Below are 17,772 nucleotides of genomic sequence, written 5' to 3' on the forward strand. Positions count from 1 at the left end.
AATTAACTTTATGTAAATTTTTAAGTCCTTAAAGAGAGTATGTCTACATAGCCAGTTACAGGCCAGCCAGGACTACAAAGTAAACATTTTTCTACATTTTAAACCACTTAATTAAAAATAAAAATAGGAATTTTTCTTTGTCATTTGCTCAATTTGTGCCAATTATATGATGTATCTACTAGAAAATCTAACAGAATATTATTTGATTGATAAAGTTATACTTCAAAGAGCAGAGGTAGTAACTTATGTCTAAATCAAGCCATTTTGGGAGTACTTGCAGTCTTATTTGAGGAGCACACTCAGTTTATGATTCTTGTAAGATGGCCCCATTACATTGTTTAAATACAGTTGTGTGCAAGAATTGAAGAGTAAGAAAAATGTGTTAACAATATTGATGTGCAAAATACATGCATGTGCAAATGGCAAGTAAGCCAGCAATGCTGATGACTCTGTTCCCCACGGAGAGTATACTGATAGAAGGCATCAGTATCATATGTAGAGGAAGTGATGAAAAATGAGGCCAGGTCAAGAGCACTAAGAGAATCAGTCAGAAAAGTTATCAGCCAGGAAAGTGTGGCATCGCATCAGTAGTCGAGAGGAGGCGTGGAAAGTATGAGAGTTCTTAGCAGGCCTCTAGCTACATATGGTCCAAGAATAAAAGGGTAAGGTGTTCCTTTTACATTGAATAACTAGAGGGTTAATGGTGTCCTTAACAAGAGCAGTTTTAATGGACTGATGGACAATGAAGCCAGAGAACAGTGGATTAAAAAGCAAAGGCGAGGAGATGAAGTACAGCCGGCGAGAAGAGATAATTCTTATTGAAAGTCTTGTCTGACACATTGATATCATGAATCCCTTGACATGATGCCCTTGGAAGGACACAATATCATTTCTGTGTGATTCCTGATAAAACTCAAGAAGTTTTCAAATTTCAGTTATGAAAAAAAATATGCAACAAACCCACCTGAAGGTCATTCAACAAAGTAACTAATGAAGGCTCTTGAAAAGCACCAAGATTATACACAGTAAATGGAACTGATACCAAGCACAGAGAACTACAGACAGAGGTTGACTCATTGCAATGCAGGAACCTGGACTGGACCCTGGAAGAGAAAACAAGATGAATACAAGCTGGTGAAATTTGAAATGCCTTTCATTCCATAGTTTTGCACCAATTATTTTCTGGTTCTACAGTGCGCTAACTTTAGGGGACATTGCAAAGGGTTATATGGAGAGTTGACTAACTTCTGAATTTTCCTGTAGTTCTAAAATTAGTTCAGAAACACATTTTCCTCTGAAAGGAACAGGAGAAATGGGAAAGGTTGGAAGCAGCATGAGGCTGAGGAGAATTTCAAATTAGCTGTAGAGATAAAAATGATTGGTAATATTTCTAGGAGATTATCATATGGTGTGTATTCTGCAAAATGCCTTATGGAAAAGTTTTAATTGTTTGAACCTAACTATATGATGGAGGAGGTCTGTCTTTGCTGCTTGCTATTCTACTTTTAAGCATACAGAAAGGAAGACATGAATGAGTTTAAATATGATACACAAACAGCAAGTAGCAGAGCTGGCATTATGAAACTGACTTGCAAATTTACTATATTTTCTGTATAAGATAGTCTATAATTCAGCATGTTTAAAGTCTTATTTATTGTGTGTTTGTACGTGTGTGTGTGTGCATGTGTGTGTGTGTGTGTGTGTGTGCATGGCACATGCATGTGCGTGTGCCTACATCTATGTTTGTGTACCACTCTGTCCCTTGAATTTGGAGTTATAGGATATTGTAAGCTGCTGTCATGTAGGGATGCCTGGAACCAAAAGTAGGTGTTCTTCAAGAGGAGCCATCCACTTAGCCATCTTCCTAGTCTCCAAGTAGATACCTTTAACTGATTAAGCAAAGATGAGGAAAAGAAAACACAAGACAAAGACAAGATAGAGAAGAGTGCCAAATCTAGCATGTGAATAGAGTCCATGTAGTTGGCTTATAGTGGGAACACTGCATTCATAGTCAAAGTGAGAGAGACCTAAGGAATGAGTAGACAGGCAGTTAATGTGTAAGCTGTACTAAGTGGAGCTTTTGAGAGTTCTTGGGTGGTCTTTAGTTTCTTGGTGAAGTAGGAGCTCATCGGCTCCATCTAACATCCAGTTAGATGAGAGTAACGTTGGCTATTGGAGGGAGTGGAGAGATTGTGATTAGCTAATGTGGAGGAAAGGGAAGAGAGTTGGTAAAGAAGACAGAGAGGGTAGCCAGACTGCATTGAAGACAAGGTGGCAAGAACCCACTGACCAGCATGTCTGCCGTCTTTGTAGAGGTATGGCTTCTACAGCGTGTTCTCTGGCTCCTGCTAATTTTACTCAGATTTGCAGTTTTGCTGGATGCTTGCTGGCCAAGCAATTTATTAAGAAGTAGAAAGAGGTCGATACGAAATTAGTAAGATAATCTAGTAAAAATAGTTGATGAAAGGAGAGGAGAGCTGAGGAGAATTTAGAGCAGTCAGTTTATTGCTTCAACTTTCTTTTATTACTGTTTTTCAATGTAATTACTAAATACTTCTTGTAGTAGTTATCTGTGACTATATTTTCTAAAAATGATCTTTGTTTTTATTATTTGAGAATAATTCATGTTTAAAGTTATGTTTCAATTAATAAGCATATCTCAATTATGTTCTTAGCTTCATGATTTAAATTTTTACTTTTTGTGTATTATTTTATTCTCTATATATGTCTATCCAAATAACCAGCTATTAACTATAAAGGGTTATGAAATTTGAGTATTATTTGGATCTCATTTAAATTAAATAAAGTTTAAAATACATTCTGCAATCTTAATAACTAAATTTTAAGTACCCACTAGCTACATGATGCTAGTAGTTACTATATTACAGTGTACAGCTATTGAAATTTTAATTATGTTTGAAAATTGGAAGGCACTGCTATAGAATTTTTTTCTAATTTGGAAGGCCTACGTTACTTTTCTAATTAATTTTTGCTGACTTCTTAGGGAAGATTTTTTTTATCCCAAATTGCTAAATATGTTATGTTAAAAAGTTTCTTTTGATATTTCTATAGTTTTTCTAAAATGTTATTTAAGTTATAAATATATCTGAAATATTTGCTATATGAGATGATCTAAGAACTTGTATACTTTTTAACTTTCTGATCAATAAAGAATAAAGAAGTTAGAAGCATTATCTCCAACATTTAATATTCAACATTAAATATTTATGTTTTATTTATTGGATATTTATTGTATCACATTGAATTTTTAGTTAGAGTTAACTTCACTTTTATGAAATGACTTGCAACAGTTGTGAAATGGGTTTTGTCTTGTGTGTGTGTGTGTGTTCATGTAAAAAAGAGAGAGCAAGATAGGAAAAGGGACTGTAATAAATTAAATTGAAACTGTTGTGAATATGCTTGGATGCTGCTCTAGTTTGTTCTCTTAAAAACTCAGCCTCCTTTTGACTCAGTTCAAATCAGTTACTGAGTAGGTGCACACAAAACCAGGAAGATATTCCAGAAGTCCGCTCTAGTTACAGTTTATTTAAGATGACCCATTCTAAGACATGAGGGATGTCTTAGAATGCAGAGATGATGAAAGCCTAGGAGACAGAATTGATCAACTTAAGGGATGATTTAATTGAGAGTCAAGTAGTGACTTTTGGAGGCATAACTGTAGATGAGTTAATTTTTCTTCCAGATCTGCCAATAATGACCCATATTAAAAACAAGAGAAGCCCAGTGTTGGGCAATTTGTCATTACCTGATAGCCATTGTAGTCAAGTTCTAAGTAACTAGATGAGATTTGTTTGGGTTTGAATAGAGTTGAAATTTAGATTATAAAATATCTTAACACTATAAAAAGATTTAGTTACTTAAGTCATGCTTAAGTCATACTTAAAGTTAACTTTAAGTTACTTAAGTCATGCCAAGATTAACTCTGATAAAAGTGCTGTGGAAAAATATGCCAAACACATATTAAGATTATAGCTAGCCCAAATATATGACCATATTATTGGTAGTATGTGAGTTAATTCTTGATTCTCATGCAGATATGTCAGTTTTAATATTTTTTGTAATTTTGAAACAATTTAAATTATATATAAATTACATAAATGGACATCAGGAGAGGACAGCTGAAGAGAATTTAGAGCAGTCAGTGTACTGTTTCAACTTTCTTTTATTACTAATGCTTTACATGTAATTACTAAATACTTCTTCCACCAATTATCTATGACTTTATTTTCTAAAAGAGATGTTTATTTTATTGTTTGAGAATAATTAATGTTTAAGGATATAACTATATATATATATATGCACATATATTTATAAGAACATCTAATCATTGAAAACAGAAACATTTTGTAAAAAGCTGTGGGTACCACTTTAATATATTTTAATGTATGATAGACCCTATTCCTCTTGTAGAACTTACTTGAGGCTGTCTGAATTGGCCAAGAAAAATGGAATTTCTAAATTGAAAGATTTGACATTTGATATTTTCCATTGCTACTAAGGATATATAAACGAGTTTAGTGGCAGAAAGCAAGACTAAATTATTTTTTTTGTTTGGCAATTACATCTTCAGTCATATCTTCCTGGAAAAGTATTTAACAGAACAGTTGATGTTTTCCACTTAAAGAACATAATCAAGCCCTAAGCCAACATACAGAAAATTTAATTTAGATTTCATTGGTTTTTGGAAATACTTCCATGAATGACTTCAAGTTATATTTCCTACAATTTACTGAGAGCAAATGCATCATCTGAAAGCAAATTTTATTGTTTGGCAGATGAAAATGAGACATATCTTGTTATATTACAGTTGACTAAAATATTTCTAATAAAAATGCTAAACTAATATGATATTACATACTTCTTCCACATTCTTTTCTGTTTATTATTCCTCTATATTCTAGGTGAAAAATACCTATATCACAAATTTTTAAATTTTATTTAGCTGTTGTTATTTCCTACGAGGAGTTATACTAAAGATGATGGAGTTTAAGACTTTTGTGTAGTAGCTCATTGTTAAGTGCCAATTTTTACTTTGTTTATAAGGCTTCGAAAAATTTGATTTGCTGTGTACATATTATAATTTGGAAAATAAAGTGTGTCAAGATGAAATAAAAGAAAAGAGCATCTAATTATTTAGCTATATGTAATGAATATAAAATGCTTTCTCTTTATCATTTTAGAAGTATAGTTTACTTACCCCTGTGAAATTAAGACTTTTCATTGAGGTGAGTTATTGACCCATAAAGTCAGGAATGTTCAAACAACCTTCCTTCACCCACTCACTCTCTGCAAATATCTTCTCCTAAAAATCAATTGCTCAAAACTGATGATGGTGACAGTGGTCAGAGGATGATGGATGAGAGGGAAGGAGTTTTCGTAGTAAATATGCAGCCTCTAAAAAAACCTTTTGAGTTTACTGGTAACTACCCATCAATAATTCTCAGTATATAAACTGAGCTTTACAATCAAATTGGATAGAGAAGACTTCATCACAATTTCTGAGGAAACTGGAAAATATTTTGAAAATATTTAAAAGATATTTGTAACATTGAGTAGGGGAACCCCATGGGTGTTTCTCACGATAGCACTTTACTGTAATTCTCCTTACTGTATGAAAACTAAATTATAAATACTAAATAGATCATATGTTTGAAATTAAATTAATAAGAATATAGTAAAACTTACAAAATATAACAATGGTGCATATTATTAATTTTTGACAATGTTATACATTCATACAATTAATTCTAATTACTCCCAATCCCTACTCTCTTGTCTATCTTATCTTCCACACTGGGAAAACCTTCCCCAATATCTTTTATACTTAAGTATTTTCTTTCATCTTGTGAGCCACTGCGCTTACTCAGGGACATCTGTGTGACTATGAGTTCAGAACTATCCAGTGAAGCCCGGTAGGCTCATCAGTGGGTACATCACTGAAGACAAGGACTTTCCTTCTCCTAGAATCTATTAGAGGCCAATTATTCATCAGAGAATGATAGGGTCCTATGGGTCCCATCCTTATCCATAATTGATTGTCAATAGCACCAAATTTGTACAGAGATGGTATAGGCAACCCACAGTTGTATCTTTATAATTTGAATGGTTGTTGTCATGCCCCCAAAGACAGAATTTTGTAGACTTTCTCCCTGTCTTTTGTCTCTTATATCCTTCATACCACCTCTTTTCCAATGTACCCAGAACATAAGGCATGCTTTGGGTTGTTTTCTTACCAGTTGTGCCACTATTACATCTTTGGGTAGCACTTTGCCCAGCAGATTGGTACTACAGTTCATAAGGTTTACAGATGACTAAGACTGTTCATACCTTTATAGCATCTTTTGGTGATGTTAAAGCTATCTATGAGGTAGAAGGTTTCAAGCTCAATTCCAGCTTGATTTTTCTGTATCTGGTAACCAAGATGAGTGGTGTCTTCATCAATAGTCTTACCGTATTAACAATAGAGGAAAAATTGTTTCATTGTGGAAGCTATAGTTTGTCACAGTGTGACTCTTGACATTTCTTTGCTTTCAAATGATCACTGTAATGACCCATTGATCTGTTCTGAGGCCTCTGGTTTTTGCTACTTCACCAATACTGGAACCTCTCTGGAGCTCCTCTTGAATAGCCTGTTGTATCATCGTGTCATGGAGATCTAATAGTTTTGCATCAGTAGAACTGGCTCCTTCACTTGCTCCAGCACTTTATCCATGGGGCAGATGTTGGGATGGGCCAATTCATAGCCCTGGATATGGGCTCAAGAGGTATCTAAGCTGGCCAGCCAGGTCACAGGAGATGAGTGGCAGGTTCAGCTCTCCCATGCTCATATTTTTTGGGGATGGCTCAACCACAACTCCTGCAATCTGCTGTGCCTCTCTCCTGAATACTGCAGTTGGCTAGAGGTTAGGTCAGCTCTTCTGCTGTCATGCTCCCCAGGGCCAGCTCTCCCGTGAAGCCCATGTGAGGGGTGGGGCCAGCTCTGCGTAGTTCTCAGACATTAATATTTGCCCTAGGGCTAACCCAGAAGGGAACATCTGCCTGACCTTTGGTGGTAACAGATTCCCACTGCTGCAGGGTCAAGAATCCAAACATGGCCCCTAGTGACAGCACAGGCCATGATTCCATATTGGTCTCAGGTGGCATCAACCAGGTACTCACTACCCTTAAATCTCCAGTTCTGCCTCCTCTCACTGTGCCTACATCTTTTTGTTCATCTTTTTTTCCCTCACTTCTCTACCACTTACTTGCTCCCTACTCCATCACTCAGAGTGATCTCAGGAATGCTTGGTCCTACCTGTGCATTATAGAGCTGGACTGGTGGTCATCTCAGACTAGCCAGGCTGGTGGTTGTCTCAGGCTTACTTTTTTTCTGGGATGGCTTGACTACTAATCATTCACAGGTCAGAGCCTCTCTCCTCTCTGCCACCTACTGATGCAAAAGTAACCCAGCAGCCACACCTGCAAAGCCTCTAGGGTCAGAGTATTGAGGAATTTTTAAGAAGAAATATGATATCACGACTAAATTTTGCAACATTTATTTTAAAAGTACATGATGGAATGTTGCCTGTGGGTATATGATGTAGAAAATAGCAAGGTACAATTACCATCCAAAATTTAAAACATAGAAAACACAAGAAAACATCACTATCACCGCCACCAGCAGCAGCAGCAACAGCAGCAACGTCAATCCTTATTGGCCACATATGCACCAAACAATAGAACAAATATGTCCATATATTATCTCACTTAGTCATTAAACTATATTGATGTGGGTAATTGCATTACCATCATTTCTCAGAAGAGTACAAAGAATTAGAGGTATTAATTAACTTTCCAAGATTCAATCTGTAACGAATGGTAGAACTAGTAATTACTAAGTTGTGCATTTTCTACATTACCAAAAGACTTGCTAGTATTTAACATGTTTAGTTGCTTGTAGACAGGAAGTAAATGTGTGAAAAGGAACTAATATTACCCAAATTAACACATTTATTCAGTGCTTGTTACAGCTATCACTAGGAACTTTTTTTTTTTTCAAGAAATTTGAAGACAGGCAAAACCTGAGCAAACTGAAGGGAAAAAAAAACAGCCAAGACTCTAGATTTGATCTACTGTGATTAGATATTCTTGGCATGATTAAACATTAATAGTAGGTTAACTTAAAGTGAAGAATCTTATGTGAATGGGATCCTGTATGGCTTTGTCTGTCTGGATTTGGAAGTAAGGAAGTAAGGAAAGTTGAATAAGGTTTGATGAAGAGTTTATGGTCTGGGATTCTATTGTACCTATTGCTATTTTCCACCTATGGATTCCTTTACACCCACATTTTGGTCATTCTGTCACTTGTTTGTGGTTCGCCAATCCCTAGGAGACTAGAGATCAAGACCTCACTCATCAGAGATTGCCCTGTTGTTCTTGTGTCCTGATACCTTAACCTTTTTACTATCGTATTATTATGGCTATCAAATGATGAGACAAAAGATACACTGAAGCATCTGAGTTCCTAGGTAGATTGTTCCTTATAGAGCGGGATGTATTAGCAATGACATGGATGTCACCAGAGATAATCACTGAGAATCTGGAAAGTTAGCTTGTTCACTGATTCCTCCAGTGATTTGAGACTGATAGACCTCCTTTATGTCAACTTCTATTTAAACTAGTGGTACCTTTTTTTACAGCTCTCTCTCTCTCTCTCTCTCTCTCTCTCTCTCTCTCTCTCTCTCTGTGTGTGTGTGTGTGTGTGTGTGTGTGTGCATGCACGTGTGTATTGTCTGCTGTCCACCTGGAGAGTGAAGTAGAGTCAGGAGGAATAGGTTCAATGGGATTCTGCTCTAGCCGGGAATGCTGAGTCTGTTATAGCTCTTACAAGAGAAGAGAGAGTGTTTGGATGATCTGAGCAGGGCAGGTCTTGGGTTTCTCATCAGCTACCAAGGCAGTTCCATAAGGTGCTGGATAGCTAGGCAGGTCCAACATCCAGTGATGAGTGCTTTGGGAGAAAGAACTCTTCCCCAAGTATTACATCTCAATAAAAGTGGCCACTCTCAGATGATCCCTGGTGGGATAACTTATGTGCTTTATTTCATGGACTATATACATTGAGGAGTGAGGTGGGATGTAAGGGTAAATGTCTCCTATATGCTCAGTTTGAGATGTTAGTGATGCTCTATTTACTTGAGGGAAGGACACTAGGTATTTCGTTAAGTGACTGATTGCCCATGATCCTCTTAGTGGGGTGTCATGGTTATGTGTTCCATAGTAGGTGCAGAAATGGGATGGGGGAGCAGGTTGAGTTCTGACAATTTCAAGTCTCTAAGATTCCAGGGAGTCTGAGTTCACGCAACTATATCTTACCAATTCTTCTGTCTAGTGGAATGGTCCACTTGCCGTGTGTGTGTGTGTGTGTGTGTGTGTGTGTGTGTGTGTGTGTGTGTGTACAATTCTTACTGCTTGCACCACTGTTCTGATAGTTAACACAAAAGTGGAATTAGTAGTGCTCTCGGGTAGTAGGTCTGAGATGAAAGGCTGGCCATGTTAGAACTCATGTCTGAGTCAGAATTTCTTGACTTAATGATTTGCAGATTTGGGATTTGTGTGAAAAATGTCCTAGACTATTACTCTGAAAGTGCTCTAGGAATTATTCTTAGATGAACAGGACTTGACATTGCTGTTATAACAAAAGTAATAGCTAAAGGGGGCAGTTTGAGAGTCACGGGGGAATCACTCTTGGTACCATTGGCAACACTGTATTAAGTAACTAGGGTCATATTTTAATTCTGATTATTCTCCCCCACATATCAAGTAATTGACCCATTATACAGTAAATATTATGGATAGCATTTAGAATGATATTGGTTATGATAAATAGGAGGTAATAATTTTAAGATAGGCTTTATTGTTGAGGTAAATATGGAATCAATTATTAACCTCTGTGATGTCTTCTGATGAGATGAGACTAATATTTCCATACTTTTATCAAAGGATTTGATTATGTGTTACTTATAGAGGAATCTCCAAAGTGGAAGGTAGTAGCTACTTTATGGGAGAATCTAGGAATGATTAAAGAATGAATATTTCATGCCATAACAAATTATGAATATATATATATTGTTCATAACAACATTCTATAGGAAGCATAAAGCAAAACTTAAAAAGAAAACAAGAAGAACCAAATAAATGAATAGACTCAATCAATCAGAAATTAGGGCTTTTGGTCAAAGTCACTGGATTAAAAACTATTTTCTGAGGCTGTATATTTTGCTTGAAACATGACTTTTTCTGTATTGGATGCTTCTCTATTGCTGTGATAAATTCATGACCAAAAGAAACTTGGGGAAGGAAGGGGTTGTTTGATATGAAAAGTCTCAGATCACAATTCATTATTGAGGGAAACGAAAGCAGGAACTCGAGCAGAAGCCACAGAAGAACACTGCTAAATGGCTTGCTCCCCATGACATGCTCACAATTCGTTCTTATACCACCCAGGACCACCTATTCAGCAGTGGCACTGCCCACAATTCCTCATTGCAAAAACTGAAGAAGAAAAATGTTTACAGACTTGTCTACAGACAGTCTGGAGGGAGGCATGTTCTCAGTTGATGTTCCTCTTCCCAGATAACTGTAGTTTGAATCACATCTGACAGACAAACAAACAAAATAAACAATAAAAAAAATGAACAACAGCTATTATTAAGTAATGCTACGTCAGGACTTGCAATGGGAATCACCATCCAGTGTGAATACGGAAAGTTCCTCAATCTGGGAAAGATCATTGAAGAGTGTCGTTTTTTTTCTAGGAAAAGCAGGAGGGCAGCAAGATCTAGGCCTCTCTTACAGCAAATAGTAATGTTAATGTGAGAAAAAGAAAAAAAACAGTGTCTTATGAATGGTTGGCTAAAATTATTATTATTATTATTATTATTATTATTATTATTATTATTATTATTATTTTAGAGGCATCTGCGTTGTATGTGTAGACAGGAGCTGTGACGTCACAGCAGGGTGCTGGGGAACAATTCAGAAACATTGTGAAGTTTAGCACCTGTAGATGCTATTGCCCCAAGATGAGGGTTAAATCTTTATAACTGAGGCAAAGGTAAGATTGCAGAAAGCATTTTTTTTTTATGTTTTTCCTGAAACTGAACTTAAAACCCCCATTGTCTACATCACTTGTGCACAGATACTTAAAGGAATCTTTTGTAGCCAAGCATACCCAAGCAATACAGCTTTAAGAAGCCAACATGGCCTGAAGATATAACCATATGTTAGACCCTAGTGTTCATAAGACCCTAGGTTTGGGTGCTAGACCAAAGGCAGAAGCAGAAGCAATACAAATGGAACTAAACAAAGAACCTTCTTTTGGTCTCAGGAAATGTGTTTGTGGTTGACACTCAGAGAAATTCTTGCTGAAGCTATAGTCAATTCATAACAATGCACTTACAGAAAAACTCTGCACCCGATAAAACCCAATGATGCTTAAAATTGTAATTTTGTAAGGGAGATAAGTTTGCATAAACTTTAACAGGGAGTATCTTCCCCTCTATCAACAAGGTGCACTCTATGTGATGGGCTGACTTGTCACAGTTATAATTTGTCTTTTGAGATGTTATGTCTTTTTCTGTTAAAACGAAACTTTTAACTGTTTTCACTGCCCTCTGGACAAAGAAGAATATCATCTCCACACTGTAAAGGAATGGAATAAGAGGGAGGTTTATATATTTGAATGTTTATTTGAGAATCTCAGAAAAATGAGAGGAGGGTTTTAGCAAACATCTAAGATCTTACTGTTCAGGTAGGTGTGTTGCTATCTCCAACAGAGAAAGGTGCAACGTTACCTATTTCCGACCCCTGAAAAAGAGCAGAGTGAAGATCTACTATAGTATGGCAAGTAGTTTCATTTGGAAACTGAAGATGTTATTTGAGCTAGGTATTATAGGAAAGTGATGGTATGATGTTAATGGCTCCAACATATTGACAAAGAATATCAGTAGCTTACTTGTTAGATTCCTTTTTGGCCACATGAGAACATTTATAACAACTAGCACAGGATAAGTAAATTCCCTTTCATATAAATATTTTATAATATAATGAACTTTATGCTTTGATTCTGGCTTCAAAGTATGTTAGAAGAATTTTTGAAAAGTATTTGGTAGAATCTACTTGGATTTTAATAGATTCTATTCCAGGTATTTTGTGTATCAGAAATTTTAGTCTGTGGGATATAGAAATAAGTTTGGGATAACAGATTAGTAGTAACCATTCAAAATGATCTCTAAGGTTGTGAATATGTTATAATCTTCAGCAGGGTGACCTCCAGTGTGCAGGTAGTCTTAAGGTTGATGATCAGCTGACCAAGAGAAAAAGATAATTATTCAAGATTATCAGTGGTAGAAGTGCTGGAGAGTCAATGTAATCACACACTTCTTAAGAGAAGAAGAAAGTCACAGGTAGGCATTTCAAGAAACTTCACTGGTCATTCTGAAGGTTGAGTAAGGGAGTCTGAAACAACAAATGGGAACATTAAGGCAAAATTTGAAAATGCAGGCTCTGTACCCCCTCCATCCCTGTTGAGTCTGTAGAATTACTGCTCCAGTGACACCTCAATTTCAGCCCGAGATGCATTTTGTACTCTAGGACTGAAACTGTAGAACACCTGATGTGTGTCCTGTTAAGCCATTACATCTGTGTCAATTTGTTCTAGAATCCACTGGAAAACAGCCCAGTCATCTAAGTGTTTATCTGAGGTACATGAAATGTAAGGGAATAAAGTACCCTAAGAGACACTCATCGTGACTAGGCATAGAAGAGTTCTCTCCTCTGGAACCTCAAAGAACAGCTGCTTTGAATGTATTGTTACAACTTCATTTGAAATGTCTTCTCATTTTAAATAAACAGGCTATGATCTCAGAGCAGAAAGGCTTTGGGAGGATTACAGTTCAGGATCACCACTGTTACAGTTTGTTTACTTTCGGGAAGAGATAGGGCAAAGGTGGAAGAGGTTAATAAAGAGAGAGTAGCTGTTGCCCTGCCAGGAAGCTGGTCGTCGAGATTACTGTGTATTCATCTTGGGTGTTTAAAGCAGGATGTTGAACGACTTTCTCCCTCCTTAGAGCGCTCTCAAAGGTCAAACTGAGAGATTTTTCTTGGATTTGGCATTTCTTTTGTAAGATGGAATCATCTTTTTTTGTTTCCAGTGTCTCTTCTGTTACTGAGAACAAGTGTCCTTGTCAGAATATGGTCATCAGAAAGGTATCTGTTTGAGATGCTGTACTCTAAGTTTATTTGGATCCTTGACTCATTTTTCTTCCAAAGTCTTTTCTAAATGCCGCACAGGAGTCATTCAGCCCATTTACCCCTTCTAATTTTTGTCTCAAAATGCCTCTTCAATTTCATGTGTTACTTCACTGACAAAATGAGGAAAGTTGCTATTACCTTCTTTAACTCCCAAATGTTGCAAAAAGGAATTTTTAAAACTGAAAATGTTCTTTAGTTTATTTTCCTAAATGCCTGATTGATAACCCCTCCTACTTTATCGACAGGTAGAGATTTTTGCCCCCCAACTTTTGACTCTTTTCATGCCACATCTTTACTGTGAAAAGACAAATTTAAAAAGTCCTTATAGGAACAATCTAATCAAAATTTCTACTTAGGACTTAGGGTTTGGAACTTAGGTCTAACTAACATTTTTCCAAGTTGTCATCACAAGTAATTGCAGATTTTTATATGTATGCCTAATGGTCTTTTTCTGTGTTCTGAAAAGTCTCTAACTATAGTTTTTAGTTTTGCTTATATCTGGGGTGTAGTTCTAGATCTGGCTGTATCACTTAGTATATGGAAATGGCTCTTGAAGGCAGTTGGTATTTTACAAATTACTCCTAAAATCATTTGGGGAAAGTCTATATAAAGAGAAAGAGGAGATGACAGGACTGGAGGAGTAAAAATGGAGAAGGAAGAACCAAGTCTTAGGAAGCCCATGAAGCATAAGGAAGGCAAGGGACAGCTAGGGAACTGCATCTTATTTGCTAAACAATGTGTCCGATTATGCCTTAGTGTTGGTTAAAGGATTGTTTTAAATGAGAGTTACAGTTGAAGTCCTTCCTCTGTATAGCAGTAGGACATTGTCCATATTGGGTTTGGAAAATGTTACTCTTTTGTCTTCAGTCTCCTCAGACAGCAGCATTACTCGAGCCATGTGTTCCTCTGAGTGAGCTTTGAGACTCTCATTTTCTTTTTGGAGCCTCGTGCTATTTAGGATGGTATACTGGAGAATTAGGGTTGAAATGGAAAAGCATGGACCTATCAGTTAAGAAACCTGATCATGATTGGTCAAGTGAGAAGCTTCTGTAGAAACTCCAAGTACCAGGCCTCCAAATAGTCAGCTGCCAAAAGATGCAGATCATGTACTCTGCCTGCCGTGCAGAAAACGAAGAAAACATTTGTCTGGATCAAAGGTAAGCTGAGGACAAATTTGGAAATGGACATAAGCAATATCCTTCTCTTTTATTGGGGAGTCACAATAATGCTTGTACAGATGTATACACATCTGTGAAGAACTAAGCTATCATCAGTCTTGAGACCAGATAAATCAGCAGGCTTACAGGATCTGGATTCTAACCTATGGTTGTGCTCCTTACTACTAAGAACACTTTTAGACAAAACACAAATATAAGCACAAAAGAAAACAGAAGGATATATACCAATAATGAGCTAGGAATGTCGAGCCAATGCACCCTAAAACAAGACACCAAACTGACAATAAGTATCCAAGGGACTTCAGGAAGAGCCATCACTTGTGTTGATATTGGTATGAACTCAAGAAGTCATAAGCATCATAGCATGGGATGTTTCCTTGCATGCTACCCTTGATGAAAATTTATAGGCAACAACAAAGAGCAATGCAGAAAGTATCCCAAAGAAATCCCCAGATAATAAAACCTTCTCAAGTGAGAATCAACAGAAGTATTTATTAGGAGTCTGTAACTGAAATAAAAAGCTACTATCACTTTTCCGTATGAAAGACTAAAATCTTCAGGTAAATAGTACTTAATGCAGTTGATTGATGGGTGGATGGATGATTAGAGACATGATAAATCCACATATGCTCTGACTAGGTATTTTGGCTCAGAGATGCTGGAGATGCAGGTGAGGTATCTCATGTGACTGGCTAAGGATCATATTTAGTTTTATCTGATTGGCCCAGGGATAAAGGCAGGGCACAGACAACAAACAAGGAAACTGAAACTTAATTATCTGAGTTAAGTTTTTATCTTCCTTAGATGATTCTTACAGAAACTATGGTTTGACTTCCTAGGCTTATTACTATGGGGGTTATGGGCAATAATTTTATTGTCTTTTACATGAAACCTTTTGGGGTCTGACTGACTATACATCGTTATTTAGATATGCAGGCTCTCTGGTGGAAGAAGAGTATTGGAATTGATTCTGATAGAATAAGGAGTTGTAAGAGACTACAGTTTGGGCAAGGAATTCCTTTTCACTTAATGTTTATTTATGATGGAGACAGCACTCCTTCTATATTAGCTTGTAGCAGAGCAGGCTAGAGAGAAGCAAGATTCAAGAACAGATTATTACCGACGTTTAGTACAGACAGAATAGACCTTAATGCAAACATTTCTTACTTGATACTATTTCTTTTCTCTGTTAAACATACAGAGGCAATTTAGTCGACACAGCAGAGATGTGTACTACAGTCCCAAGGAAGGATCATGATGATTTCTAGTTGGGTTGCAAAGGTTAGGCTTATAAAACACAACAGTGGATCTACAGCCAGGATACAATGTAAGCATCTTTGTTCAATGGGCTTTGAAGAGGAATTATAACTTGCTTCTCTTTAAGTTGTAACTGCAAGGTAACAGAAGGGGCATGGAGAAAAGAGAATGAGGGAGGGAGTGTAGATACTAGGCCCTTTCACCTAGAACATTCTGGGATCAATAGGTTAACTACATAATGTTTACTTCAAATGGCTGACTAATCTGAGGACTGTAACAAGATAATAAACTAAGACAAAAAGGTGGTGAAGTGGAAAAAGTTGGAAGGGAGAAAATGACGATGAGCTGTTGTTTTAATAAGTCTTTGTTATGCTCAGAAAGGTAACTAAAAGAAGTGACCTTGTGAAATAAGTATCTCCTTAAGAGAGTACTATATCTCTATCTCTACCTCTATCTCTACCTCTACCTCTACCTCTACCTCTACCTCTACCTCTACCTCTACCTCTACCTCTACCTCTACCTCTACCTCTACCTCTACCTCTACCTCTACCTATCTATCTACTATCTATCTATCTATCTATCTATCTATCTATCTATCTATCTATCTTAAGAACATCCCTCCCCAGACCCCTAAGCACTAATTTTCTGAAGAACAAGCCAATGGGATTCAACAGTTATCAGAGACATACCTGCAAAAACATGGGACTGAGAGACAATTCTAAAGCTAAACCCAGTCTCTTCCCTGAATGCTCTGTTGTTAGGACACAAAATTGTAGTGAGTCAACAAGTCTCAGTTTTTAAAATTTTCACCATTCAAACTGAGGAGACGGTGTTCAGTCAAGTACGTATTATATAGTTAGTGATGACTACAAGCATCACTGAGGACTTGTTCTTTGCCAGGCATTATAATTTTTACTTCCAACATTTGATCTGTTTTTAGTTCTATAAAACAGGTGTTAACATTCTCTTGTTGAGGGCACTTTGATGTAACAAGATTAAATAATTTGCCTAAGTAAATGGTGAACAGTTTAAGACCCACCAATCTTTGACACTGAGGCTAGAGCTCTTGACCACTGTGGTCAACACCTCTACTTAGAAATAATTAAGGACATCAGTTCACTTGCTTGTAAGTGTCATATAATGATACTTAAAAATTCACAATAATTTGAGTAGGCAGACCTGGAAGAAATGAGACCAGTGCAATCTCTGGGGATGTAGAGATAATATAAACTGCAGAAATAATTGTAGAGTGATACAAAAATAATTGTATCAATCAACTATGAATAATAGTTGATTGATAGCAGGTAAGTACGAGACTGCCAAAACAGCTATAGTTGTTTTACCAACTTTGTATTTGGAAATGAATATTTAGTACCTACAACTTTTCTATATGTTTTTGTACACTGCTCACTTCTTTCATATTAACTTCTGGAGACTTTATCATGTTGCATGTAGAAATAAACACCACATGCAGGGAGCACATTCATGGAGCATCTAGTAAGCCCTGTCATAGGGGCCAGTGACACTGCTCAACAAGGCAACGTTGCCATCTGCTGGTAGCTTCTTTGAATTGCAGACACAAGGTTCCACAGTCCTTACTATTTAAGCAAGTGATGGTGGCTTAGGAATGGATTCTTAAATGGAAAACAGCATGTCAAATATTTACATTTTGAGTCTTACAAGGACAAACCCCACCTATTTATGCAAAGAGGGATTTCACTCAATCTCCATTGTGAAATCTGTCTGCTTGACCTGCCTCTGTGAAATCTTTCTGGATTGCTCTTTCAAGGTCAATAACATTTGCTAAGAATGATGTGGCTATTTAAAGATGCCCACCAGATTCATGCCTCACTGCCTGTTAGTTGAATTCACATGATACGATGATCCTGGGAGTGAAAATCCTGTTTGAAGTAGGCAGCCACAAGCTTCACTATAGTCTATGCACTTGGCTTTTAATCTTTCAGGTCTTTATAAATTTATGATTTCATTTTGGTTTCCACCACAATCTTGTGAGACTGTTACCTAT

The 17,772-nt window shown here is 36.7% G+C and overlaps 1 protein-coding gene and 1 pseudogene across 4 annotated transcripts in view; one reads left to right on the top strand and one right to left on the bottom strand.

Moving 5' to 3' along the window:
* Positions 1 to 17,772, top strand: part of Grm8 (glutamate metabotropic receptor 8) — a 789,897-nt gene that overhangs the window by 445,327 nt on the left and 326,798 nt on the right. The gene's annotated exons all lie outside the window — the stretch shown is intronic.
* On the bottom strand, positions 7,396 to 7,501 carry LOC117721111 (small nucleolar RNA SNORA17; annotated as a pseudogene).

Source organism: Arvicanthis niloticus, chromosome 15 (assembly GCF_011762505.2).
Source record: "Arvicanthis niloticus isolate mArvNil1 chromosome 15, mArvNil1.pat.X, whole genome shotgun sequence".
Taxonomy (NCBI): domain Eukaryota; kingdom Metazoa; phylum Chordata; class Mammalia; order Rodentia; family Muridae; genus Arvicanthis; species Arvicanthis niloticus.